This window comes from Triturus cristatus, chromosome 8, assembly GCF_964204655.1.
Source record: "Triturus cristatus chromosome 8, aTriCri1.1, whole genome shotgun sequence".
Taxonomy (NCBI): Eukaryota; Metazoa; Chordata; class Amphibia; order Caudata; family Salamandridae; genus Triturus; species Triturus cristatus.
In genome coordinates, this window is record NC_140591.1 from 274375237 (window position 1) to 274402474 (window position 27238).

The following is a 27238-nucleotide window of genomic DNA, read 5'->3' on the forward strand; positions in this document are numbered from 1 at the left end:
TAAAAGTTCAGCATGCCTTATTCTCTCGTCTTTCAGCGGGCCCTTGCAGTCATCGTTTGTTATGACCTCCTGCTCTAATTTCCCCATTCTGTCTTCCACCTCGATCAGCGCTCTGTGGATTTCCTGTATGGCGCCCACTATTGTGCTTCTCGCTTTCCCCCGTATCACGGCTTTGAAAGCGTCCCACTCTACGAGTCTGCTCGTCGCCGTATCGCTATTCTCTGCAAAGTACTGATCAATGGTCACCGTTATGTCGCTACGGAATACAGAGTCCTCCAGTAGCTGTGGCCATAACCGCCATGTGGGCACCGGCGCAGGGACCTTCCCCCACGCTAAGGTCATCTCCATCGGGTTATGATCCGAAAAAGTTTTTGGTAAATATGTAGCCTGTAGCGTTTGCATTGCTATCCTGTTGGAGCAGTATATTCTGTCTATTATTGTATGTAAGTCGTGCACTGTAGAATAGTAGGAGTATTCCCTGTGTGTGGGGTGTCTCATCCTCCAAACATCACATAAATCCCACCCTTTTGCCCACCTATCCAATGCCTCTGCTTGCTTATGAACACCTGCTCCATGCAGTGGCGGATGCGACCTGTCTAGCGCTACATCCATTACCGCGTTGCAGTCTCCCCCAGTATCCACGGTTGCGATTCCCATCCCACCAGTGCCCCGCTCACTATATCCCAGTATTGATCTTGCTCAAAATTCGGAGCATACACCGTGCCCAGGATTACTGGCTGTCCATCTAACGTCCCTTTTACAAATGTGTATCTCCCTAGTTTGTCCACCCTCTGTTCCAGTGCTGTAAATGGGACTCCATGTCTTACCCAGATAGTGGTTCCCCTTGCATAACTAGCCCTCCATTTCTTACGCAATTTCGCCACCTCGCTGTCGATCATATAAGACTCTTGCAAGTCTACTATTTGTGCCTTACGACGTTGTAGCTGTGCATGTATCCTATGCCGTTTCTGCACGGTTCCCATACCCCTTATATTCCATGTTATTATAGTGTATTTACCCTGTGTTGTCATTTCTTCTATCTTGTGATCTGTGGGAGATGCATGCGTTGAATAAATAAGGTAGTCTAGTTCCCCAGCCCCAGACTGTGAGACTCCCGCCCCCTCCACCCCCACCCACCTAATCATCCCAATACTCGGTCTGGTCTTCCAACTAAACCAGACCATACAACTTAACTGAAACAATAAAGACGCAATGGTCGTGTATAGCGCCTTTGCCATGTGGGGGACATCGCTAGCGCCCTTCACGTGTTGCATTCTGCTAAACAACAAGTCAGTGGAGCTTCTACGGGACCTAGGCCAAATCATTAATACGCATTGTACGTGAACCATTAGAACTGCTTATCGTTTTACAAAGCCCTTTGTTTAGTTACATTACATATATTTATGCTTATACTTGCGGGTACAGTCATCCATATAAGTCTTTAATGACTTGCGGGGTCGCGGATGGAAACCGAGCCACACTGACCTCTGAGTCCGATTCGTGCGTTGCTTCTTCTTCCGAAGAGGTCTTAGCCGCCGTTCCCGAATTTTGTGTGAACGTGGCCGCGGCCACAAGCGCCTACGATTGTTCTGCTGCATCTGCTGTGTTGTGAGGTATTGCCGTGCAGGAGTCTGGCGTGTCCTTTGTTTGTTTCGCCCAGGGGACCTCCCCGGTCCCGCCTTGTTCTTCACAGTGAGTCGAGAGGCCCGCGGCGTAGCGTTTGTTAGGTCCATCACCTCTATCCAATCTTCCACGTCACCGGGGCTTTTGAAGAAATAGGATTTTTGGTCATGTATGATTTTTAAGCGTGCGGGGAAAAGCAGTGCATATTTCAAATTTAAGTCTCTGAGTTTCTTTTTGACTGCTAGGAAGGAAGAGCGCTGTCTTTGGACAATCATTGTATAGTCTGGGTATAGGGAAATTTTTGTGTTCTCGAAATTTATAGGAGTTGACTCCCGAGCTTTTTGCAGGAGGGTGTCTCTGTCGCGAAAGTTCAGTAGTTTCACAATTAGAGGTCTAGTCGGGGCACCTGGCTTCGGACGGCTGGTAGGTATCCTGTGCTCTCTCAATACAGTATTGCGTGGAGAGTCCTTCACTAGTGACGTGGTCCCGGAACCACTGCTCCATATACCTAGTCGCGTCGCTCCCTTCACTTTTCTCCGGCAGTCCGATGACGCGGATGTTGTTCCGTCTGGCCCGCCCTTCTGCATCTTCCACTCTGTCTAGCAATGTGGCCACTTGTTCCTGCAGCTGTGCAATCTTAGAGTCAGCCTGCGATTGTTGGGGAGTCACTTCTTCCAGCGTCGCAGCGTTATCTTTCACTTTATCCACAAGTTTTGCATGGTCCGCTCTTAATAAGTTAAGGCCAGTGGTGAGGGTTCCCATTTGAAGCTCTATCGCCATCCGAGATTCACGTACTTCCTGCAGGATGAGATCCAGCTTGTCCGCATGTGTTGGTGCAGCTAACCTTGTGGTATCTTCGACCCCAGGGTTGCGACTCGCTGGCGCCGTCGTCTCCGGGACTAAGTCGTGTTCTCCCTGTTCCTGGTGCTTCACCCCCTTGCGTCCCATTTTGCAATGCACTCCAGCCGCAGGCAGCACAAATGCAGCGGTTACCAGGTTACAGCGTGGTACTCCTTGAGGTCACCAGTGTGCCCCCACCGCATTCCTTCCGATTCTCACCAAGCTGCGTCACTTATTGCTTCTCCCGCTTGTCTCATGCCACACAGTGCCCTTCGCCCTGCTGCCTTATCTACGTTCACTCACTGCGTGATATGTCTGGCAACAGAACCTCACCGCCTCACACCGTTGCAGGAGGCCTTAGTGTTCCCACCTGCTCCGCTCAGCCACTGTGGTCTTCGTGCTGGCTGCACAGTATTACAGTCTGCTACATCACACACCGACTGCAACTTTCTTGGCAGGCATTAAGGGTGTGAGGGCCGCAATAGTTCAGGGTGGTATGACAAACGGCCTCACCAAACTCCCTCTACGGCCTCTCACTGGCTGCCCAAACTCAGTGGCAAGCCAGATTAACGGCTGTATTTTCAATCCCACAGGAATTACCCTCAGTGGAGCCTTAGCATTTATGTGCACACGCATCCTTAATTAATATCACCAGGGGTAGCCTGCTCTCCACGCTCCTGTATCCGGACCTGACTCAGCTGCTTACCGGCTCACCCTGTTTCCACGCTCTTCACAGGGCTCATCTTATGGGTCCCAAGTCAGGCATTTTCACTCTTGCCGCCCATATCGTCAGTGTGCCTCGTTCTTCACAGCGCAGTTTCACTTAAGAGGCGCCTCCCGCCGCGCCCCCGCCACCCTTCTTTTCATGTCGCCCGGGAGCAGGCCGCACTGCATCCCCAGCCTTGCGTAGCTGCTGCGCCCGTCGCACCAACTCGCCTCACCCGCAGTGTCTCTTTCACAGCGGTCGTTTCCGCCGCTATTAGCGGCTCCGCACTGCAGCGCCATAGCCGATTCCCAGAGCCTCGGCCGCACCGTTCCGGACGCGGTCACACCGCCTCGTGGGCGCAACGGATCTTTGCAGTAAGAGCCGTCGTGATTCTGCACATTCAGTGGGCCGCCGCGTCAGTAGACCACCAGGGGCATAACTTTTATTACAGGTGTCCCTCCGTCCTCCCGTCAGCACCGAGTCTTCTCCGCCGGCCCCGCTGCTTGTCTTCGCGTTTTTGAGGCTTTCCAGCGCAGTTTAGCCCACGTACAGCAGGATAATTTCGGCCCGGGTCCGGAGCTCCTCTAGGAAACAGCCGCCATGCCTGGCTGCTGGCCATGCCCCCCTCATGTTGCATCACACATGAAGGCAGGATTGAAACCAGGATTGACGCCAACAACTTGGCATGCACAGCCAGTAGTGAGATTGGCCTATATAAGTTACAGTCTTAACAGAACTGACTGACTGTGAGTGTGTCTCAAGCTATCTATCATCCCTATGTCATCCAGCCAGGTCTTTTAATCTCCTGATAGAACAGAGGTGCTCCCTTGCATGTTCTGCATCTTGTCTATTGGTCCATTCATTACTAAGTTCAATTAATCCCAACCCCAGCTACAAGTGGATTCGAGGTCCATGCCTTAAGAGTTTGTCTTGTAAAAATGCTTCCTGGCTGTGGTTTGGGGCTTACACTCAAGCCACTGCATACAGGCATTCCGTTTCTCCAAAGCACCAATACAGTTATAAGGAGACATTTCTGTGTGTGGTAGTCTGCAACAAATCATGAGTTAAACTACAAACCAAGTCAGGCTCGGAAGAAATACCTTCGAGTTGACTTTCTTTGCTGAGGACATCCTACTTACACTTGGAGATCAGGAGAGCTATCCTGGGCCTTTTGGAGGCACTGCAGCAATCTCAGTGACTCTCAAGGTTCAAGATTAAATTTAGCAAATCTGAAGGCCTTTACACTAGGTCAGAAGGAGATGGATTGAGTGGCTGTTTGACTCCAATTTGTCTAGTCAATATTCAAAACAAAATAGCCGAGGATACTGCTGGCCCATTCTCTCATGGACACAAGAGTTCATTTTGAAAGTGGTTAAGTGGTTAAACCAAGTTTGGAAACATTACACTCTCTCTTGGATGGGCAGGATAGTTAAATTCGCAATGTTCAGTCTACCAAAGATTATCTACATGTTCCTGATAATCCCTTGTGCTTTCCCAGGGAATACATGTTGAAAGAGGTATTGCTGCAAATTAATTTGGCATTGTAGACTGGCAAGAATAGGTAAAGCTTGATAAATGTTGCGATCCAAGCAGTGGGGACTGGCCATGCAAAATCTAGTGAAATATCACCAGACTTCAAATTGTGCTATCTTATCGCTTCAATTGCGTGCAACACCGATAAGAGCTGGTGCATAAGAGATCATACACTGTGCATCAGGCCCTGTGAGAAGTGACCTACAACTATAGGGAGCTGACCACCCCCAAATTGTATACCTCGCGTATCACCAGAGCTACATTGAAGGCAAGGGAATTGCACCCCACATCCCCTCCACATGACATCGCATCCTTTCTATCACCTTTTAATACCCTTATGAAGTATTGCTGATTTCTAGCCAGGGTTGGGCAGGAATTCCTTTAAGGCATTGTGACTGTGGCAGCATCACGTTAAGTAACTTAGATACTTTGAGCAGATGAAAACTGATTGACTTTAGGCCACTGGAAAAGTTATGTTCTATACCGGTAAGAAACTGAATGTTATGTGCACGTTGTGGGGCAGACCCGGCGGATTTTTTCCACATGGTGTGGACATGCCCGCGGCTGGGAACCTACTGGGGTGAGATTGAGACTGAGCTAACCGAGACGCTGGGGTGGGAGGTTCCCCATGATCCCAGAATGGCCCTGTTGGGGATAACGGACGGTCTGGACGGTTCCCGTCATGAGAAATTCTTTTTAGCTACAGCTCTGGTGGTAGCAAAACGGGATATTGCGGCCGCTTGGAAGCGGTCTGACCCACCCAAATGTGCTACGTGGAGGAGGGGGGTGGATTGGTGTGCAACGCAGGAGCGCATGATGTATTCAGCGCGGGGCTGTCCTCAGAAGTTTCGCAGAGTATGGGGGAAGTGGCTAGGGGGTATAATTTAGGGGTGTCAATGCGGATGGAGGGAGTGAGGTTGTCGGGTAAGGGGTGGGAGGTCTTGTTGTTGAATGTCAATGATCGTAGACGATATCTTCTGATGCCAGTTCGCTTGGACGGTTGTCCATGTAATTCCGTATGTTTATTTGCCAAAATAAAAATTTGTTTATCAAAAAGAAACTGAATGTTAAACCGACAAAGACAGAGCCGTGAGGGCACTAAACTATTTATAAGCTTGCTTATCAGCCCAGCTGCAGGACATCCTGCCATTTCTTTTTTTTCTTTTATATTTCTTTTTATTGAACATTTCAATGACAATACATCCATCCAATACAGGCGAGCGACCGTATTATTACACATTATCAGCAGTGACTTCCGATAGACAGCATGATTATTAAACAGATTAGGTTAAGGGGTGCCAAGAGTTCCAGTTTCGCTCGGGCGACCAGGCGGGGTACAGATGTCTCCTCTATAGTGATTCCAGGCTCCCCATACCCTACCCCATTTCCCAGGACACCCTCTGGCCACATAAACTGATTTTTCTCTGAACATGCACCAGTCTAGGTCCTCTTCCCATCTCCTCAGTTGGGGCGGTTGGACTGCACACCACTGCTGCGCTATGTTCCGCTTAGCAATCATGTAAGCCAGAGTTGCCCACTGTGTTGTACATGAGTTAAGGTCTGTGGGCTCCCAGACGTTCAGGAGACATCGACGGGCCTCCGGCTGGATGTTGACCCCGAATACCTCCCGCAGCGTACGATGTATATCCCTCCAGTATGATTGCACATGGTGACATTCCCACAGGATATGGAAAAAGGATCCTACCTCCCCACACCCTTGTCTACACTCGCCGCTCTCTGCCTTTCCCACCTGGACCAGGCAGGGCCCCGTTATATATGTCCTGTGGAGTATTTTGCGTTGCACTAAACGCAGCCTAGCCTGAATGGCGACCTCTCGCGGGGATGAAACCGCTGCTTGCCAGTCCTCTTCATCTAGTTCCAGCCCATCACTGCACCATTTCCCCTTAAGGGCCTGTAATGGATCCGCCATGTGATTGATAAGTTTCTTGTATACAAGAGAGATGGCTTTTACTGGCAGATGACCATCCAATAATTTGTCCTCCAGGGGGGAGGCATCAGGGGGCCACGTGTCACCTGGAATCTGAGTACGCATAGCATGCCGGATTTAGAGAGATCTATAGTGCTCAGAGTCTGTCAAGCTGTATTGAGTGAAGTGAATGGAAGGACTGTCCCCTCTCCCCAGATGTCTCTGATACGCGAAATACCAATAAGGTCCCACTTGTCGAACCCTTTACATTTCCAGAGGCTCCCTAGTCTCTCGGAGCTCCACAATGGAGTGGCCAGAGTGAGCTTGTTGTCCCATTGTAGATATTTGTTGGCTACATGCCAAGTATGGACGGCATGCGCTGTAGGTCCGGTCAGCGGGAGTCTGCGGGGCTTAGCATATAAGGCTCTGTTATAGTCTCCACCCGGGAGTAACCACCTGTCCATAGTATATCCGGGATCATCCGGCCAGCCATAGATTCCATGATTAATGTCCGCTAGTTGGGCATCCAAGTAATATTTCTTTAGAACGGGAAGGCTGATTTCCCCCCCTCGCCCCCCCCCGTCATACCAGTTGAGAGTTAGTTTAGAGAATGCTATGCGGGGTCTGCCGTCCCAGAGAAGCTCCCTTTGGAGACTCTCCACCTCCCTGAAATAGGACGCTGGGACCGGGTCCATTGTGTTTTGAAGCGCATACAGAAAAAGAGGGAGGGCCATCATTTTAAAAAGTACTGCTCTCCCCAGCATGGACAGGGGAAGGGATCTCCAATGCGCGACATCCCTCTTAAGCCTTTGTAGAGGGGGATCTAAATTACGGGCAAATCATATTTTGGGATCTAGTGTCTCATAAATACCGAGGTATCGGAAGCCCTCTGGCGCTATCTGGATCGGGCAAGTCAGGGGAATCCTAGGCGTGTCGCCTTGGAGAACATATAATACGTATTTGGACCAATTAACGGAGAATCCGGAGTATCTCCCGAATATCGCCAGTATATCGAGGAGACCAATCAATGATTCCCTTGGGGAGGTAATATAGAGAAGGATATCATCCGCGTATAGGGATACCTTATCCTCCCAGTCGAAGGACCACCTCATTCCCCGGATGACTCGGTCCTGCCTAATCCAGGCCGCTAACGGGTCCACCGCTAAAGCAAAGAGAAGCGGTGACAGAGGGCATCCCTGGCGAGTGCCCCTGCTCAATTGGAAATCTGAGGATTTACGATTGTTGACCACTACTCGGGCCAGAGTAAAGGAGGCGAATTCAGCCCACGGGCCGAACCCTAGCTTGTTGAGGCCCGCGAATAAATAGGGCCAGTCGATCATGTCGAACACCATAGTCGCGTCCAATGACACCACCACTGCCAGCTCCAGTATTGTATGGGCTCTGCTGAACACTCCATGCAGACGGCATAGATTAAGAGCAGTATTCCGCCGAGGCATAAAGCCTGATTGATCAGGGTGAACCAAGGTGTTGATTACTTTGATCAGACGCGTTGCCAACAATTTTGCCAGGACCTTCGGTTCCACGTTAAGCAATGATATTGGCCTATAAGAGGCACAGCTGGTCCTGGGCTGGCCGTCCTTGTATATAACCACTATATTGGCCACTCGTTGATCATAAGGGAGCATACCCTTACCTCTACTTTCCATCAGCATAGCGCGGAAATACGGAGCGAGTTTGTTTGACCTCAGCTTATACAACTCAATAGGGATGCCGTTGGGTCCGGTTGCCTTCCCTGAGCTAACCCCCCTGATTGCCTGTGCCACCTCCTCGTCCATTACTGGGGACTCTAAGTGCTTCCTGTTATCGTCAGAGTACGGGCAGTACAATATCTCTGAGCAGCTCGCTGTTCTCTTCTTCAGAGAAGCTACCAGTTCCGCTGTATACTGCGCTGTAATGCTCTGCAAACTTATCCGCTACTCCCTGTGGGTATGTTATCAGCCTGGAGTCCCCCACCCCCCCTGCAATTCAGGCACTAATCGTGATGCCCAGTCCCTCCGGTCCAGCCAAGCAATGAGCTTCTTTAGCCTTGTCACCGTGTTCGTATACCCTGCTCTGGATCACTCTACTTTGCACCCTAGCGCGGTCTCCAGCAACGCTATTGAACTCGTCTTGCCTCAGTTTTAGGAGGTGCAGTTTATTCGGGGTTATTGCTTTGTTACCTCCTCTTCCGCCTTTACTAAATCCGCCTGCCTTTCCTTCTTTTTTCCTGCTATTAGTGATAGCGCTTCTCCGCGGATGACTGTTTTATAGGCCTCCCACAGGGACTGGGCGGAGTCGACCATGCCCTCGTTATCTAAAAAATAATTATCTGTGGCTTGCACGGTGCTCTTCTTAATGGTAGGGTCTTTCAGGTACCATGAGTTAATCGGGGCCATGCGTCCCACACACGCGCTATCAAGCACTACTCTAAGCCATACTGGGGAGTGATCTGATATACCTCGTCCCAGATGACGTACCTCCCGGAGTGTGTGTGCCTGCACTACTGGGACGAGGACATAATCAATGCGAGAGACTACCGTGGGAGCTCAAAACGTGGGTGTATTGTGTCTTTACCGGGTTGAGTGCCCGCCACCTGTCTACCAATCCCATTGATTCTGTGAAGTTTTGCAGCCATCTCTGCGCTGGCCTAATGTCTTGCGGCGGATATCTGTCTAATTCCCCCGACATTACCAAATGAAAGTCCCCCCCTAGTATCAGAGGGCCAATTGGGAACGAGAGGAAGATCGTGCTAACATCTTTGAATGTGTCTGTCTGCAGGCCTGGCGGGACATAGATGGATACAAATGTAGCTGTTCTACCTTCCCACTGACCCAATGTATCTGCCTCGTGTATCCGCCCAAGTGGACTGTATTACGAAGGGGAAGGAATTTCTGAATAATATGCCCACTCCTCTTGACTCTGAGGTGAATCCTGTGTGTGCGACTAGTTTGTAGCCTCCCCTATGCAGGGCCATGCACTTATTACCGACCAGGTGCGTCTCCTGTAGAGAAATGACATCTGGGGCATGTCTCCTGAGAAACTGACAGATCATGCCCGCTTTATCTTATCTCCCAAACCATTCCCATTCCAACTTAGAACTCTGACCCCTATCTCCTGTCTAGAGCTCATCACTGTTTCTCCTGTGGAGTCGCTTGGGCTTTACCTGTTTCTCAGAAGGTGTTGAAAAATTCAATTCCGCAAACAATATACTAAACCAATATCTCTCGCCCCTCTTCTCCCTCCTCCCCCAACTCCCCCCACCCTGCTACCCTGCCATCAGGCTTAAAACTGCCTAGTCTGAACATGCAGAGTGCCTGTCGCCCCAAAAGAGTTAACTAAATGTAGAAAAAGGAGGGGAACAAAAAATCAACTCTCCATCTCCCCCATCCCCGGCCAATCTTGCAGATCAAGTAACTCTGACATGGTGTCATCCCAAGCATTAAGTTAACATTGTGCTTTGACTCTAACGCTCAGGGCCCCCCCATCCTTCCATTTCTAACAATCGGTTATTCTCTTAATACCAAATATCGGAGCACCCCTTTGCAATTTCAGATGGCATTGGGGGAAGAAACCTAGAAATACTCAGACCAAGAGCATTGGAAGAATACTCTAGACAGGTCAAACTACTTTGCTTTACTTCCAGGCGGGAGGAGAATTGTGTAAAATATTCTACCAATAGGCTCTCATACCAGAGAGGCTTCAGGTTATTCATAAGGCCAGATGCAGCCAATGCTGGAGGGGTTGCGGCTGTATGCTGTGATCATACTCCATCTCGAAACACTATTGGAAAGACGTGGTGGGTGTGATTGAGATCAAAACTAGTAGTGGTTATTTTAGTGTGTGGCCCGTCTACCATAATCTAACCATTGTACTGTCTGTGTGGGGTGGGTCTTCGGCATGGACAAAATAGCTGAGGTTGCACAATGGCATGAGCGAGTCTTTCTCAAGCAGTGGGATTTGCTTATAGAATACTTGGCCACAGGCTTTATGGATCTGTAATGTTCCTGATGGCTCAGAATGCTGAATATCTTAGAGTATTCGGGAGAAAATAGTGTCTCCATCAAACATTTAGTGTTAACTCTGACCAGTTAGACTCGCAGGGATAAGAGGCATCATGATGGAATTACTAGCAGCTCTTGCGATGATGGAATGCAGTTATAGGACAGATGTATTGTGTGTCTGTAAATTTGTAAATACAAAAAAATATATATTTTTGAGCAACCTAACCCTGACATGCTAAAGGAATGGGCCACAAGCAATCTAGAGGCCTCAATGCGTTTAGTCATCATACTAATCAAGTATGCAGAAATTGACAGGGCCACCTTACAAAGAGAGATTGATGTTCTGAATGATGAGTTGGATGCCATGAACCAAAAGCATGCCATCTCTAAGGGCAAGGATGAGATCAAGATACGCCTCACGAAGCATGAGGACACTATCAAAGTGCGCAAGGTGTTCAAATTTGCCTGGGACAAAACAGACTATGAATGCGGGCAAATTTTTACATTCGCCAGAAAATACGACTCCATCAGAACACAGCGTATGAATAAACAAAATCAACAGGGGCAGCCTAAGCCACCAGCAGGCAATACTGAGGGCGTTGATTCTGCATCCCTGTCTGATTTGAGTTCCTTGGCAGAGAGTGGAGTGGATTCAGATGACTGGGGCAGATGGAGAACAAGTAACATGCCCGGCAGAGTAAACCCCAGCCCAGGAGAAGAGATGGATTTTTTAGTCTATGACCGGCGCCAGACCCTCAGTCCCAGGCCGCCAAGGAAAACAAACACCGACGCAACCGAAGGAGGCGGGAAAGGCGGAAACTCAGAAAAACCAAAGCAAAGGATCCTTGGGGTACGCCGCAGATGATCTTGGTGGGCGCTGCGCGGAAGGGCGGGAGACGGACTCTCTGAGTTCTGTCTGAGAGGAAGGAGGTGAGCCATTCCAGGGCCTTTCCTTGGATCCCGGCGTGGTGGAGTCGGGTTGTCAGGGTGCGGTGGCAGACGGTGTTGAATGTGGCTGACTGGTCGAGGAGGATGAGGGCGGCCGTTTAACCGTTGTCCAGCAGGGTCCTGATGTCGTCGGTGGCTGCGATGAGGGCGGTCTCTGTGCTGTGGTTCGCTCGAAATCCGGACTGCGATGGGTCGAGGGAGTTGTTCGTCTCGAGGAAGGTGGTCAGCTGTTTGTTGGCGGTTTTCTCGATGACTTTTGCTGGGAAGGGGTGGAGCGAGATGGGGCGGAAGTTCTTGACGTCTGTGGGGTCCGCGGTGGGTTTCTTCAGGAGGGCGCTGATCTCCGCATGCTTCCAGCTCTCCGGGAAGGTGGCAGATGCGAAGGAGTTGTTAATGATGTCCCGGAGTTGGGGTGCGATGATGGAGTCGGCTTTGTTGAAGATGTGGTGTGGGCAGGGGTCGGCTGGGGAGCCGGAGTGGATGGTGTTCATCATGTGGGTGGTGTCTTCCGTGCTGACGGGGTTCCAGGTGCAAAGGGTGGTGGTGGGGGGCGTTGACTCGGTGGATGGGTACGTGGTCTGAGCGCTGAAGCTGTCGTGTATATCGGTGATCTTGCGGTGGAAGAACGTGGCGAGTGAGTAGCAGAGGTCTTGCGATGGCGTGATGTCGTTGTTGCTGGGGTTGGAGAGCTCTTTGACGATGCTGAAGAGTTCCTTGCTGTTGTGGGTGTTGTTGTCCAGTCGGTCTCTGAATGCTATCCTTTTGGTGGTGCGGATCAGCTGGTGGTGTTTGCGGATGGCGGTCTTGAGGGCTGTCATGTTTTCTGTTGACTGGTCGTTGCGCCAAGTTTTTTCGAGGGTACGGCAGGATTTCTTGGAGTCTTTGAGATCGTCGGTGAACCATGAGGCTTTCTTGCTGTCGGGATTGCTTGGAGGGTTCTTCAGTGGTGCAAGGGCATAGGCGCAGTTGGTGATCCACTGTGTGAGGTTGAGGGCTGCTTCGTTGGGGTCTGTAGTGTTGGAGGGTTGGTTTTGGCTCAGGGAGGTGGTGAGCTGGTCGGTGGTGATCTTGCTCCAGCATCTACGGGGAGCTTGTTGCGGGCGGTGGTGAGTCGTGGTTTTCCTTAAGTTGAAGTGGACACAGCTGTGATCGGTCCAGTGAAGTCCGGTGGAGTGGCTGAAGGAGATGTGGTTGCTGGATGAGAAGATGGGGTCAAGCGTGTGGCCGGCGTAGTGGGTGGGGGTGTTGACCAGTTGCTTGAGTCCGAGGTTGGCGAGGTTGTCTAGCAGGGTGGTGGTGTTGTTGTCCTTGTTGTTCTCCAGGTGGAAGTTGAGGTCCCCTAGGAGGATGTAGTCGGAGGAGGCGAGGGCGAGCGTGCTGATGAAGTCTGCGATGGCTTCGCTGAATTGGGTGCGTGGTCCCGGGGGTCTGTAGATGAGGGTACCTCTGAGGGTGGTCTTGGGGTCGGTGTGTATCTGGAAGTGGAGGAGTTCGGCGGCGGTGAGGGTGTCGTCGGTGTTGGTCGTGATGCGGATGGTGTTTCTGTAGACCGTGGCGATGCCGCCTCCGGCTTGGTTGATGCGGTCCCTCCGGGTGATCTTATAGCCGTCCGGAATGGCTATGGCGATGTCGGGGGCTGTGGAGGCGTTCATCCAGGTTTCCGTGAGGAAAGCGACGTCCGGCGCTGTTGTCTCGAGGAGGTCCCAGAGTTTGACGGCGTGCTTGTGGACGGAGCGGGTGTTGAGCAGGATGCACTTGAGGTGGTTGTTGTTGGCGCCTGTTCTGGCGGGCGCGGTGCAGGTCCGGAGGCAGGTGAACTTGCAGGCGTGATAACACATATCAACGTGGGGGGAGGTCTAAGGGAAGTTTAAACAAAACAATAGACCAGCAGGTTGTGTTTCCCCTAGCAACAAATATCAAAACACTAATACATCCTGGGTCAAAACTTGCAGGCGTGGCAGGTGAAGGCTCCATGGGTGCGTTTCGGGGTGGCTCTGTAGCAAGCTGGCTGTCTGCCGGTGTTGAGTGCGGCGGCGTCGTATCTCCGTCGGGTGGGTTGGCTCCGGCGGGGGCCAGGGGTCCAGGCACTGGGCGCGGTCCAGGTGCAGACTGGCGCAGACGGGCTTGCCTTAGGCGCGCCTTCGGTGCGCCAGCGGCCTCCATATAAGTGGTAGTGGGAGGGAGGAGCATCTGGGAGGCGGGAGCGGGGTGGCGAATGGGACAGCGGGGGGCGTGGCCGCAGGGTGCAGCGGCGGGAAGGTGGACCGGGGGAAACTGGGGAGGGGGGCACAGGCAGGAACGTGGGACCTGGGAGCGGGGTAACAGAAGAAAACGGGTCACAGGGGCACAAACAATAGCGAGAGGACAACAGGCGCAGGGGGCTTACTTGGTACTGGCAGGCAGCAGCAGAGCACAGGAGGACCGTGTGGTGGCTGGGGGGGCGACCTACCTGCTGGCAGGGTGAAAGGTCGCTCCTTCAGCGCTGCGCGGCCTCCATATAAGTGGTAGTGGGAGGGAGGAGCAGCTGGGAGGCGGGAGCGGGGTGGCGAATGGGACAGCGGGGGGTGTGGCCGCAGGGTGCAGCGGTGGGAAGGTGGACCGGGGGAAACTGGGGAGGGGGGAACGAGCAGGAGCATGGGACCTGGGAGCGGGGTAACAGAAGAAAACGGGTCACAGGGGCACAAACAAAGAAGAAATAACGGGGGTCACCGGGGCAGAGAGAAGGCGAGGGGACCAGGAGCGGGGTAACAGAAGAAAACGGGTCACAGGGGCACAAACAATAGCGAGAGGACAACAGGCGCAGGGGGCTTACTTGGCAGCGGCGGGTACTGGCAGGCAGCAGCAGAGCACAGGAGGACCGTGTGGCGGCTGGGGGGGTGACAGGGTCAACTTAGGAAACACCTCAATGAGTTCAGATCTCCGGGCCAGTTGAGCAAAGAAGAATGTGCATTCCTTAACATTGAGACTCCAGTCCTCCCTATCCTTTACTTTCTACCGAAAGTGCACAAAAACGTGACCCCCATTCCTGGTTGACCCATCATCTCGGCCAGAAAAAGCATCTGCGAAAAAATTTCCAAGTATGTGGATTTTTTTCTCCAAGATCTTGTATCCAGCCAGACAACCTACCTCAGAGACACCAGTGATTTCTTGCTCAAAGTAAAAGACATTCCCTGGCACGAGGACTATTTGCTAATTTCCATGGACATTACATCGCTGTATACCAGCATACGTCACCATGATGGTCTAGCTGCATGCAAATACTACTTGGGTAATAGACCCATCAATTGTCACAAACACAACAAACTCATTTTGTTTCTAATTGACTGGTGTCTCACACATAATTTTTTCATGTTCAGTAGGAAGGTATACCAGCAACTTAGGGGCGTGGCCATGGGAGCCTGCTTCTCGCCCAGCTACGCATGTTTACATGTTGGCTGGTGGGAGGAGCGGGTTCCCATGGTCAAGCACCAGACAGCTTACAATAACAACATTGTGTCTTGGCTGCGTTACATAGACGACGTCTTTTTGATTTGGCGAGGTGATGTTAACAGTGCTAGAATTTTCATTAGTGAGATCAATGACAATGATCTTAATTTGGAATTCAATGCCAACATTAGTGCCACCTCTACAGAATTCTTGGACGTCAATCTGTACATCGCCAATGGCGCTTTGCATTCCAAGCTTCACCGTAAGCTTACCGCAGGAAACTCCATACTGCACGCCTCCAGCTTTCACCCTAGGCACCTCATAACCAGCATTCCCTATGGGGAGATGTTACGATTGGCCAGAATTTGCAGTACCCATGAAGATCTCCTTGAGTGCCAGGGGGAAGCAGCCAAAAGATTCAAGGCACGCGGTTACTCAGCGGCTGTCATACGTAAAGCCATTGTCAGAGCCAATGCCACCCCTAGGGAGGAATTGTTAGTGGTCCCATCCACCCCCGAGGGCACCAGTGCGACGAACATAGTAAATGAGCCAAATAGCCTAGTCACCCCGAGATTGATTATAACGCACAATACTGAGGAAAGAGCTATCGGAGTAGTAATCAACAAGCATTGGGGTATCATTAAGGACTTGTAGTAGCCCACAAACCTGACATCACATACAGAAGAGCTTTTTCCATGAGGGATGCACTAGTCAGAAACAGTCCGGAGATCGCCACGTCACAGAATTGGCTAGCAGACAAAAAGGGTTTTGTTAAATGCCAGAGTTGCAGGGCATGCAGGTTTGGTAAGAAAATCACAAAGGTAGACTCAGCCTTTAGACATGCGCCACTTACCATCAGACATAGACTCACACGCAGAACAGAATTTGCGGTGTACATGCTCGAATGTAACTGCAGGCTGCGTTACATCGGGAGCACTAAATTTCAAGTGCACCTGCGAATTCTCCAGCACCTCAGAGCGATAGTCAACAATGACCCAGCCTACCCCATAGCCAGGCATTTTAAGGAGATGCATAATAACAATCTAGAGCACCTCCGTAATTCAGTCATTGATTGCATCCCACCACTGAGACGGGGTGGCAACAGGGAGAAGCTTTTGAGGCAATTGGAGAGTAGATATATTCTGCAATTTAACACCAAGGCGCCCGCTGGTCTCAACACCACGGAGGATCTGCACCATTTCCTGTAACATAGCATTGCATTCACACCCTCAGTGATCATACCATCGCATTGTAACTGTATATTAATGTTATCACTTGTATATATTTCACTGTTTATATCAGGCTTTACCTGTGCACTCTCAATATTCACATAGAGTTGGGTTTCCTGTCATCAGGCTATGTGCAACCACGAAGAGAATACCCAGTATTCATACTGTCATTTTGGTTGTCTATAGTTGGTCTTTAAGCATAGGCACTACAGGCTTGTAACCAATGCTGCGGCATGAACGGCAACACATGTATTTAGACCATGTTTGCGTATGATTATGAATTAGAATGTCACTTTTTCACAATACGCTATGCTATACACCCATTGCTTCATTGCAAGGGATACATTGAACAAGCACTGGCAGACTCTAGAATATTTCCTGCGCTTTCACACATTTTTATAAGTACATTCTATGCATTTTTATGTCACTCAAATGCTCTTGAGGAGGTACAAACACCACACTTGTATATTTTGGCCTATATGCGCACTCACGCCTTCCTCAACATGTATATACACACCTATGTGCACATTTCACCCTCACTCACACTTTTAACTTTTGTTGTATTAAGTGGCAGCTTTGTTTTGCATTTATGCAGTTATTTAGTTTGTTTGCATTTTTACTGTACCGGGGCTAGACGCGCACATCTTATCACTAGCCTTTGCTCACATGCAGCGCTTTCACTTTGTGCTTCATGAGACGCGCCGAGAGCAGGGAGTCACAGACACACACACTGTTGTGCTAGGTCTCGCGTTTCTAGTTGTGAGCAATCTGTAACCCTAACATGATTGCTACGAGGGACATGCTTTCCGTTTTAATGTGTACTTACACGATCGGTTGGCTACATCTGGGAACGCCATATGCTCTTGTACCAACTTCCACGATGCATGTGCGAGAGGACTGAGGCAATCACCGGATTCAGCAGTTAGTTGACAGTTTTATAGTCTGTTTATACTGGTGTTACTAACTGTAGTAAAACATGATATCACACATGTGCTTTACTGCGTCTTGCCCACAGTCACACGCTGCAAAACTACTCAGTCATTGCAATGAACATAGTAAAAACACTGCCACTCACACACATATATATAAATACCACTCATTCACCAGTACAGCGCTATGTGATCAAGGCCGCATGTCTGGCGGCCGAAACCCGTAATTTGGACACTTGATGCTTGAATAAATCATCATTTAACTCTCAACTTTGCCTTTGGAGTCTGTTTCCTGGTGTTGCGCCTTTCTTTGGATGGTGGTACCCCATGGTTCCTGCTGTGGAATACATATATATATATAATATAATTATTGAAACTTAAATATCCATAATCCTGCCACCGACCTAATCTGATGACAATGCTGTATGCACAAATCCTGAAACCTACATATGTTGGCTTCTCTTAAGCTTTGTGTTATGAATTTGCTTGAGCTTACACGTCCTTTTACAGTTTGGCCCTTGTGTTTTGATTTATTGGGTCAACCAGAGGTCGTGTGTCTGTGTCTCACCACAGATTCCTCCGGTAAAGAAAAGTATGAGGCCACTCAGGGGAATCCAAGGAAAACCTTTAATGGAGAATTCGGGCATAATGCATTTTGGCTTTACAGCCTTCGTCGGATGCTGCTATACAACAGGATGCTTCTCCACCTGTTCCTTTGTGATGCCTGCTCCACTCTATTGGTCGGAGTGCACCTTGCCTCAGATCATGTGATCGTGTACACACTGCAGAACGATGTGGACTACAGTTCCCAGAAGTCCTCTAATTCGGGTAAGTACTGCGTGTGGGGAAGCAAGCAAAAATCCTACCCAAATGGGTAGTGATGTTGAAACCAAAGGTGCAGAGTGACCGGTATATACATTTCCCATACACTAGTCCATTCACCTACTCCACTCTTCCCTTGTAAACGTATGTGTATTCTCCCAGTTCTTAGGAATGGCTTGCTTGGCCAACATATATCTTATACTGAACAATTGTTACTTGCACTTGGAGGAGGTCCTTCGTTCCCAAATCCCAAGTAAACCTTGATGCGGGTCCATATCTCCCTGGACGTTGCCCCGACTGTGAGCTCCTCAGTTAGATCCCTAAGTTCTGTAGGTATATCGTCTTGCACATTATTCCTCTATTTGTTCAGTGGGTTCACATTCAGAAGTAATTTATAAATTGTGGAATTCTTTCAAATCTTTTTTCTATCCCATCTACCAGATTCGATATGCCTAGTGCGACCCTTTTTTTTGTAGCCATTAATGTATGTCGCCTCTTTCCCCATTTCATCATGCCATAGTGAGGATTTGTCAGAGATTTCTTTTTTACCTTTTCATCCCACAAATATTGTTGCAGCTTTGCTCATCTCCCGCACTGGAACTGCCGCTAACAACCAGATCTTCTTCCCACATTTAAAACTGTGTTGTGTTCAACTCCTCATGGCTAATTTGTCTAATTGTGTTGTCGATGGGTAAATACATGCATACATTCACAGTCTTTGGTTAAGATTCCCAATAATAGCCCCAGAGATAATTTAATGAGACCCCTCTGTCCCACACTGGACAACAGGGTACATTCCAAAGGTTAACCTCATTTTCGAAATTATTAAGTAGAGTGTCTGTTGTTTTCTATAAGCATGTTCTTAGGCACACGGAGATATCTAAAACCGGTGTATGCCATCTGGTATGTTACAGGTCTGCCATAAAAAAAAAAGAAAATGTTGTTAGCGTATACGAAGATTCTTTCTTCACTCCCATCTCGCCATGTAATTCTCTCTATGTGGGGTCATCCCTTATCCAAAATGCTAGAGCTTTGCTTCCTAGCACAAATTAGATGGGGGCGTGCCTTGGCCCATTTTAAATGTGACCACAAGTGTTCTATTTTCCCTGATGGAGGCAGTTGTCTGTATCTAAAGCAATGACATCCATGCTTGGAAGGTATGTTTGCACCCCAACACTCAGAGAGCCTGAGGAAAAAACTCTTTACTCAGTTGAATCCTGTACTGTTTCAGCATCTAAAGTCCATATGACTCAATGGGGACCCTCGAGTCCCCTTGATTCATATAGACCGTGATAAAGTCTGTGCAAATTCAGCCCAGTAGAGCTGTGAGGAAGAAAACCCAATTTACCAGGGTGAATCAGTCCTAGTGCAACTGGTAGCTTTCTATTTGCAAGAACTTCGTCCAAGGTTTTTTTATCTGCTCAAATTTTTTTATCTGGACCAGGAACCTCTTCCGTTTGCATCTGACCCTTTGTTGCTCTAACTTCAGTAAGTTCCATCTCACTTCAGTAAGTTCCATCTCCATTGATGTTATATCACTTTCTGGAACTCTTGAAGGGGGCTATCTCTGTGTCCTTGGCCCAATAGTTGTCTTGTGTAGAATGGACGAATAGCCACGGAGCAGAGCTTTCTTCCCAAACATTTAGCTTCCAGATCCTATCCTGAATATAGCCCGACCTCAAATCGTACCAGTACAGGCAAGTGACCAGAAGTTCCCCAAGCCAAGAACTCCACTGTTTGTTTTTATAGGGACCACTTCATCAGTGGGCATAAATAATTATACAAAACACATTATATACATTGCAATGTAAAGAATACAGCTGCTGTGCAGCATTTGTATCGCCATATGCCCCTAAAGTCAATTGCATTAATAAAACTTGCAAGTCTACCGTGATTCACCACATAACAGCCTTGAGGTCCTAAAAAGGTAGTGCTGATTTCTGGGGATTTCTTACGCTCAGAACCCCAATGGAAGCCCAAACTGTGTAGAGTAGTTTTACGCTAGTGCAAATGAAGTGTGATGAAAACTTCACATATCTAATATGCACATGCAATACCTCTAGTTGAAGTCCCTACAGCGGAAGGCATCTTCATGGCAGCAAAGATGTCTGTTTGGACAGAGGTGGGGCAAGTAATGGTGGGATTGTTATGCGGCAGGGGAACTCAAGCAGTGGACAATTTGAGAGTGAAATAGGGATATCCCTGACTGAGATGTTTATGTTGTTAGACAAACCTCAATAAAAAGATGTAAAAAAAAAAAATACTAGGATTCACCCACAGCCGAAACTATCTGATTACATATTTCCTACCCTACCTCCATGAAGTCATTGCAATTTCCTGCCATTATTAGGACTGATGAAGGGACCTTGTGTAGAAAGTATCAGATTTTTTTTGATTTCCCCATAGTTTCTTCCTTGAGTTTGGGGGTGAATACACACAATTATGTAACTTTGTTATCGTTCATCGACTGCGTAATCCCATCCAAGACATGCAATTTTTTTGCCACTGGATGGGAAGCTTTGTGCATGATTGATATCCCTCTTGACTACCTTGTGAATCCTTTAAATGGCAGAACATTATCCTAGACCACCAGTACATTTTTAAGTGGAACCTCACGGCAGTGCACATGCACTGCTCGCTCTGCGAGGCATGCTGTAGTAGAGTATGCTGTGGAAGCCTCGCCCACTCTCCCCCCCCCATATGTTTCATTGGCTGGTGTCATTGTCCTTGGTAAATGCTGGCTTCCGATTGATTATGAGGCTTGTTAGTCCCTCCTTGTTACCGCCTTGTTGCCGTTTGTTACCTCCCATGAGGACTGGATCTTTTACTTGTGGCGTTACACAGTCTCCTTCATAAGTTGGTAAGCACTTTTTTTTCTTTAATGATCTTCCCTATTCCACCCACGACATCTCAGCAGGTCCTCTGGTTTTACTGATGTATATATTTAAATTATTTCAATTATAGCGCGTCCGCTTTAACTATAGAGGCCGCGCTTAATTATTTATTTAATGCTTTTGTGATTCCCATGCATTTATTACTGTCAGGTGAATGGTTGGCAGAGGCCTTAAGTTACTTTCCTTATGAGTAACCGTACATGCCTGTAGTTGTCGAACGGATGCCACTGCCAGACCAGAGCGGGGGGCCGTACTGTAATCAAAATTGTCACTCTGCTGCTTTCCTGAAAGAATAAAATGGTGGCACCTGACAGTGGATTTTAAAGCATGGGAGATATATGTGGCTCTCTAAATTAAATAATAGCTTGCCATATTTGGTGTGGGTGAGAGGCGAATGCCGTGGAAACAGAAGCCACCACTATCTTTTATCATTATTTTCCTTTTAACAGAAAACACAAATTCTTTTGAACAGATCACAGCGCCTGTATTTCTTTCTGCCCAAATTAGTATTGTGTGCAAGAAGTAAATGAAAACAGACATGTCGACTTAAATTTAACGTGCCTTATATATTGAAGTCTATACAAACAAATGCTTACTATAATGAGAAACTAGCTCCTTACAGTATGTTTAAGTTCTAGAATGCGTGCAATAAAGCCAAATCTGAAAGGAATGGACCCATGTAGACGTGCTGAAGGCTGTGAAGTTGGAAGTGATGCCAATGGTTCTCGTTCACCAAATCATTAACTTGAGGCGCCATATGGCTTTCCTCGTCATGCTCATTAAGCCCCGCGCACATGCACGCAAGCTGTAGGACGGCCATGGTAGCATTTTGATCGCGATCACTTTCACTTTCGCGCGGTGTGCGTCATCGCTTATGGTTAATCTCTTCACTTCCTCTGTAGCCGTCTCTCTCTGCCTCACTTCCATTTCTGTACCTCCTGTGTGCCCCTCAATGCACAGCCCTCAGCAAGCCACACTGCCAGTGCATACAGCCCTCAATATGCACAACTGACAGTGCATGCAGCCGTTGGTGCAAATAAAGACAACGTACCCCTCATCTTGCTTTGTTGTACTGATAGTGTAAGCTGACATCAGTGTGTCCCACTGTGAGTCTTTCCAGCCCGCACCACTGTCAGTACACTGAGCCCTCCATGTGCATAACACTTGAAAGTGCAGGCACCATCAGTTCACGTCGCAACAGTTCTGAGAGCGCATGCGACCCTTCGTACAGCACTTCATATGACCATTGACCAAGCCTTCTGTTAGTCCCTGTGACAGTCTGCACTGCAGTTAGTAAACATGGACTGGCGGTGCACAGAGCCCTCACAGTGCAGCACAGCAGAAGATGACACTCACATTTATTCTGAGTAAACCGGCCTCACAAGTGCAGCAGCATAAACATGCACACACCTCTGTTTACAGCTACCAGCATTACACATAGCCTTTACTTGACAAAACATGACATTGTACCCAGTACTGCATGTCAGTACGCAACATCGTTACAAACTGCATAAAACTTGGGTGCACACACATCTCTCTGCGGACAAAGGCGTCTGTGGGTGCACTCTGCCCTAGTGTGCAACAGAATGTCTGACACTGCATTGCGGCAATAAGAGTGCAACTCTCTACACAACGATCGGAGCTCCCAGTGAATGCTCACACACAGCCCTAGCAGCCCCAGTGTACAGCAGAATATCCCTAACATTACACATCTCATTAAATGTGCAAACAACTGCACACTGCAATCTGAGTTCCCCGTAAACACGCACACACTATGTATGAGGTGCAACTCTAAGAAAATACACGGCCCAGTAGTTACAAAACAGTGAAGCAAGACTTGTTGTACACTAGTTATTACAGTGCACAGTCCTGCTCATATGCACAGCCCTACTTGTGTTTGTGTAACAGCATATGCAATACAACTACACATGTCTCAGAATGCAGGCAGCCCTCTCAGAGCAACACACTGCTCACAGCAGAACTAAACGCGCACCACTCTTGGCATTTGCAGTTGATTTCCAATATGTACTTGTGACTGTGCTTAGCTTGCAGGATCATGTGATATGAATTTATTTATATTTAATAAAACTTTCTCAGGGGATGGAATGTTTACAGGAGAAACACAGTTTTTATTAGGATCATTTATTTTTTATTGAGTTAGGACCTGCTGGGCTACTAACAGTGTCGCAGCCCTTGCAGCCTTTTAGGCTTAAACACAATGGCTAAACCAGTAACTCTTGCTAAACACTTAAAAGGCCCCACAGGCGAGACCTATTGGCTTTGCCAATGCTTGTTAGAGATTACTTCCACAACAACAAGCACTTGCAATGCATTAGGTCTCGCATTTACACGAGTTTGAGCTATTGGCATTGTAAATGACTGCCTTTTATTTATGTTTTGGTTTTTAAGCAAAGGGCATTGTCATTTACAATGCGAATAGCTTAAACTCTCCTAAATGCGAGACCTATTGCATTGCAAATGCTTGTTTTGTATATCTTTATTTTTCGTAGTTTGCAGTGTTACAAGAAGAGAACTGTGAAATGAAAAAACAGATTCAGCACGCTGCCCATAACACGTCCACAGCACTGGCCACGCACGTAAATTAAAAGTTTTACTAACAATTGAGCTTTATCGAAGAGAATCAAATTGGGCTTAGGTTGTAAGAATTGAATGACTGTTATTGTACACCTTCCAAATGGGTTGGAGCGAGGTAAATTGGCATCCCACTTTAGTGTATCCCCTGTCATTTTGTTAGAAAGTTCATTGTTCATAGACAATGACAGTCTAACCAGGCAACCTAATGTATATGAAAGAACAAAACCTGACTTGTCTGACATGTTGCATGCTATCCTTTTCTGCCGAAACTTTCTCTCAGACCCCGTCCCTACAGTGTTGCATAATGGGCTTCAAATTGCCTGCCTGTTCAGCGCTTGCTGCCCAAACACCGCAACCAAGTTAAAACAAGTAACCATATATAAGCACTCGCCAAAGGATAATATGGTGAATATGAGCTGGTAGAATATGAGTATGAATGCATAAGAAAAATCCCTTGTCTCATCCTATGGGTCAAGAGTGTGCAAGGAGCCTGCCTTGAGAAAAGTGTTTGCACCAGTCGTACAGTTTCTAAGCGTTACCAATGCCAGGTATTAGGTGACCCATGGAATGCTAATGTTGCCTGTTACCATCCTTGAACATCTGCTGTTGTGGGTGTGACCTGGGGCATCATCTGACTGTCAGTGTCTGACACCTCTGAATCAGTATGCTATCCCCAATTCTGCTGTATTAGTCGCCGGGAAGAGCAGAAATGGCTGTCTTCTCTGAACAGTCCATCACAGCCACATCCATCTTTTAACATACCTCGGCATATTCTTTCTGTTTTTTCCACTGCTGGGTCATTTGTTAATTTGTTACACCGTTTGTCACATCCCATCGCTCAGCCTAGTATAAAGCCATCTTCGGATCCTTAAAGAAGTGCATTCTCTGGACTTGCAAATACAGCATGTAACTCAGACCAAACATGCTGAACGGTCACCTTTAAAAGTGCAGCAATCATTCTAATAAGCTTTCTGGAGTAGGAGATTCTGTAGCTCAGCAGCACACCACTAATGGGCTGGGTAAAGAACCAGGCTCAGAAAGAAATAGTGGCATCTTTTGAGCCCACTCCACAGTGCAGATGAATTGACCTTGTGGTGCAACATGGCTACTGAACCCGTTTCTAAGCAATAACTCCACGTTTGGAGCTTCAGCTCTTTTTGGCTTTCGAACAATTTGCACGTTGGTCTTGTGTGATTATCCCTCAGCCACCTCTGTTGTGTGTGTTAAGAATCTGTTAATTCCCTGCAAGTTAGGAAACTAGTTAAGCAGTTGTAGTCCATCAGATTTCAGCGTGGCCAGTGCTGTTTCTGTGATACTGCAAGGCTATGTTTTCTGAGATGTTCTCAAAGATCTAGATCAAGGGGACCAGTATCATTTTTTTATGTCTAATGACTTTGTAGTCTACTTGATGGTTTTCAAGATATAGTGTCATTTGGCAACAGATGTCCTATTCATACCTCCACTAGCCTGCAGTTCTGACGGCTCAATATTCTGCAAAAGCTCTGCTCCACAAAGTCACATTTTTAGACTCCCAAGAATGGTGCTTCGTTTTTTTAGGCTTGCCCATCTGAAGTGCTCAGCCGTGCGTTTCAGTCTGCATCCTGCCATCCGTTTTGGGAGTGTTCAAGCAGGTTAGATGTGGGAGATTTTTGGTGGGCGTGTGAGGGAAGAAATACCAACTTCGCTAACCCAGTCACACAAATGAGGGCCGTCTTACGAGAAGCAAGGCTGGCAGTAACTGCGTCTCTTTTACTGCCAGCCTTGCTTCTCGTAAGCAGGGACTAGAAGTTCAAAGTGCATGTTTACGCACCTTTTGCAGGTTTTCAAAACGCGTAAAAAAAACTGCATTATCATTTACAATAGCTTAAATTCTCGCAAATGTGACCTATTGTATTGTAAATGCTTGTTTTTTTTGTTGATCTGGTTAGTCACGACCTTTTGATTTGACTGAAATTTGTATAATATACTTACATATGGGGGCTTTCAGCAACCTCTCTTCATGTATTGGTCTGTTGTTGTGTCATACACATTTTGCTTCCGCCCACTATAGCACATAGTATGGGGCAGTGGTTTCGACTACTTAAGCAATTGGTTAACTTCACTTCGAGTGACTGAATTTTGCTCTTTCACGATGTGCTAGCAGGATGCCTCTGATGCACATTACATCTTTATCAGATCTCGCCTCCTGTCAATGCTGTTATATTTTTCTGACTGCTGCTATTTCACAGCATACCAGATTGTGTCTTCCCAGCTCGTTGTACAATACTTTTTTTCTCTTCTTCCTTCTGGACTGCCTTCTCTCTGGTTTCAGTCTTTATTTTTCCTTCTTTCTTTCACTGTTTTCTTTGCACCCTTTCTTTTCTTGCTCTTTCTCCCCCCCCATTCTTTTTACTCCTACTAATTTTTTACTTCTCTGTTTTTACTCTAATTTCTTTCTTTGCCTTTCCTTCTTTTTTACTTTCCTTCTTCTTTTTCCTCATTCCTTCATCACGTTCCTTTTTTAATTCCTTCTCTCCTAAACCCCAGTGTAGATTTTTTGCTTTCCTTTTTCCTCCAATCTTTTTCGTTCAACTCTTTCAGTTTTCTCAATTGCTGTTTTTTTTTTTTTCTTCTTTCTTCCTCTCCTCCTTGTTTTTTTTCTCTCGGTCCACATTCCCTATTTTTCTCTCTCTTCCCCTCTTTTTCTCTCTCGCTTTCTGTTAGTTTCCTTTGGTTGTCTCCTTTCTCTTTCTCTCTTTCTCTTCATCTGTTTCTCTCTCTCTCTCCTTCACACTCCCTCTGTATCTTCTCATTTTCTTCATGGATTCTTTTCACTGAAAAAACAATGGTTAATGTTATAGGTAGGTGAAATGTTCAGTCACAACTTAACATTTTAAACTCTAAAAAACGCAGAAATTCACCACTTACAGTTAATTACCTTAGGGCTTATAACTATAACTCGTGCCCCTGCCATGCACAGTTTTCTCATCAATAATTTAATTGCAAATGTTGCAGTGATATTATCAATGGTGTCATAAAAGATGGCATGAGTGATTTAATGTATGGGGTAATTATTAGCGCATGGCGTGGGTGATGTAGTTGCCGTATGGTGCGAGTTATGAATTACTTTTATCTTTGCTTGAATTTCTGTGTTTTTTTTTTTTAATGGTAAAGTAATAGTATATCACCATACTTGAATCCAACACCCTGCCGTGCACGCCTTTGGCTGTGCATGGTGGGGTTTGGCTGCAGGGCTAGCGGTCAACCCCACGCTGCTTACGGCCCTCAGCTCGTCTTTTTTTTTCTTTGCTTTCTTTAAAAAAAAAAAAAATTGCCACAGGTTCGCAGAGCCTCTGCAAAATAAATAAAATCCCTCTGGGACCCCACCACCAGGGCTAGGGGTTCATGGTATCGCTACCCTGCCCCCTTATGTCTTTTTGTTTTTAAGACTCTGGACAGAGTCCTAAGATGGCTGCCACCAGTTCATTGGTGAGATGGTGCCAGCCAATCAGATTTCAGGTTGAGATCTGTCAGTTCCATGGATACTCTGCTGCCTGATATATAAAATGTTTTGAACCCTAATTTCTCCAAAACTACTGAACGGATTTGCACCAAAACACGAAAAGCACTCTTTCTGGACCAAGATCTAGCTTGCTGCCAAATGTAATGTAAATTCGTTCACAGGTTTGAGCTGTAGCTGTATCTAAAGCTCCTATTGAAAAATGAATGGGGAAAACGTGTATTGGGATTCCCTTTTTCTCGGCCACTGCTTGACGGATCACTCCG

The 27238-nt window shown here is 47.6% G+C and overlaps 1 protein-coding gene across 2 annotated transcripts in view; it reads left to right on the top strand.

Moving 5' to 3' along the window:
* Positions 1-27238, top strand: part of CUL5 (cullin 5) — a 677835-nt gene that overhangs the window by 90065 nt on the left and 560532 nt on the right. The window lies entirely within an intron of this gene.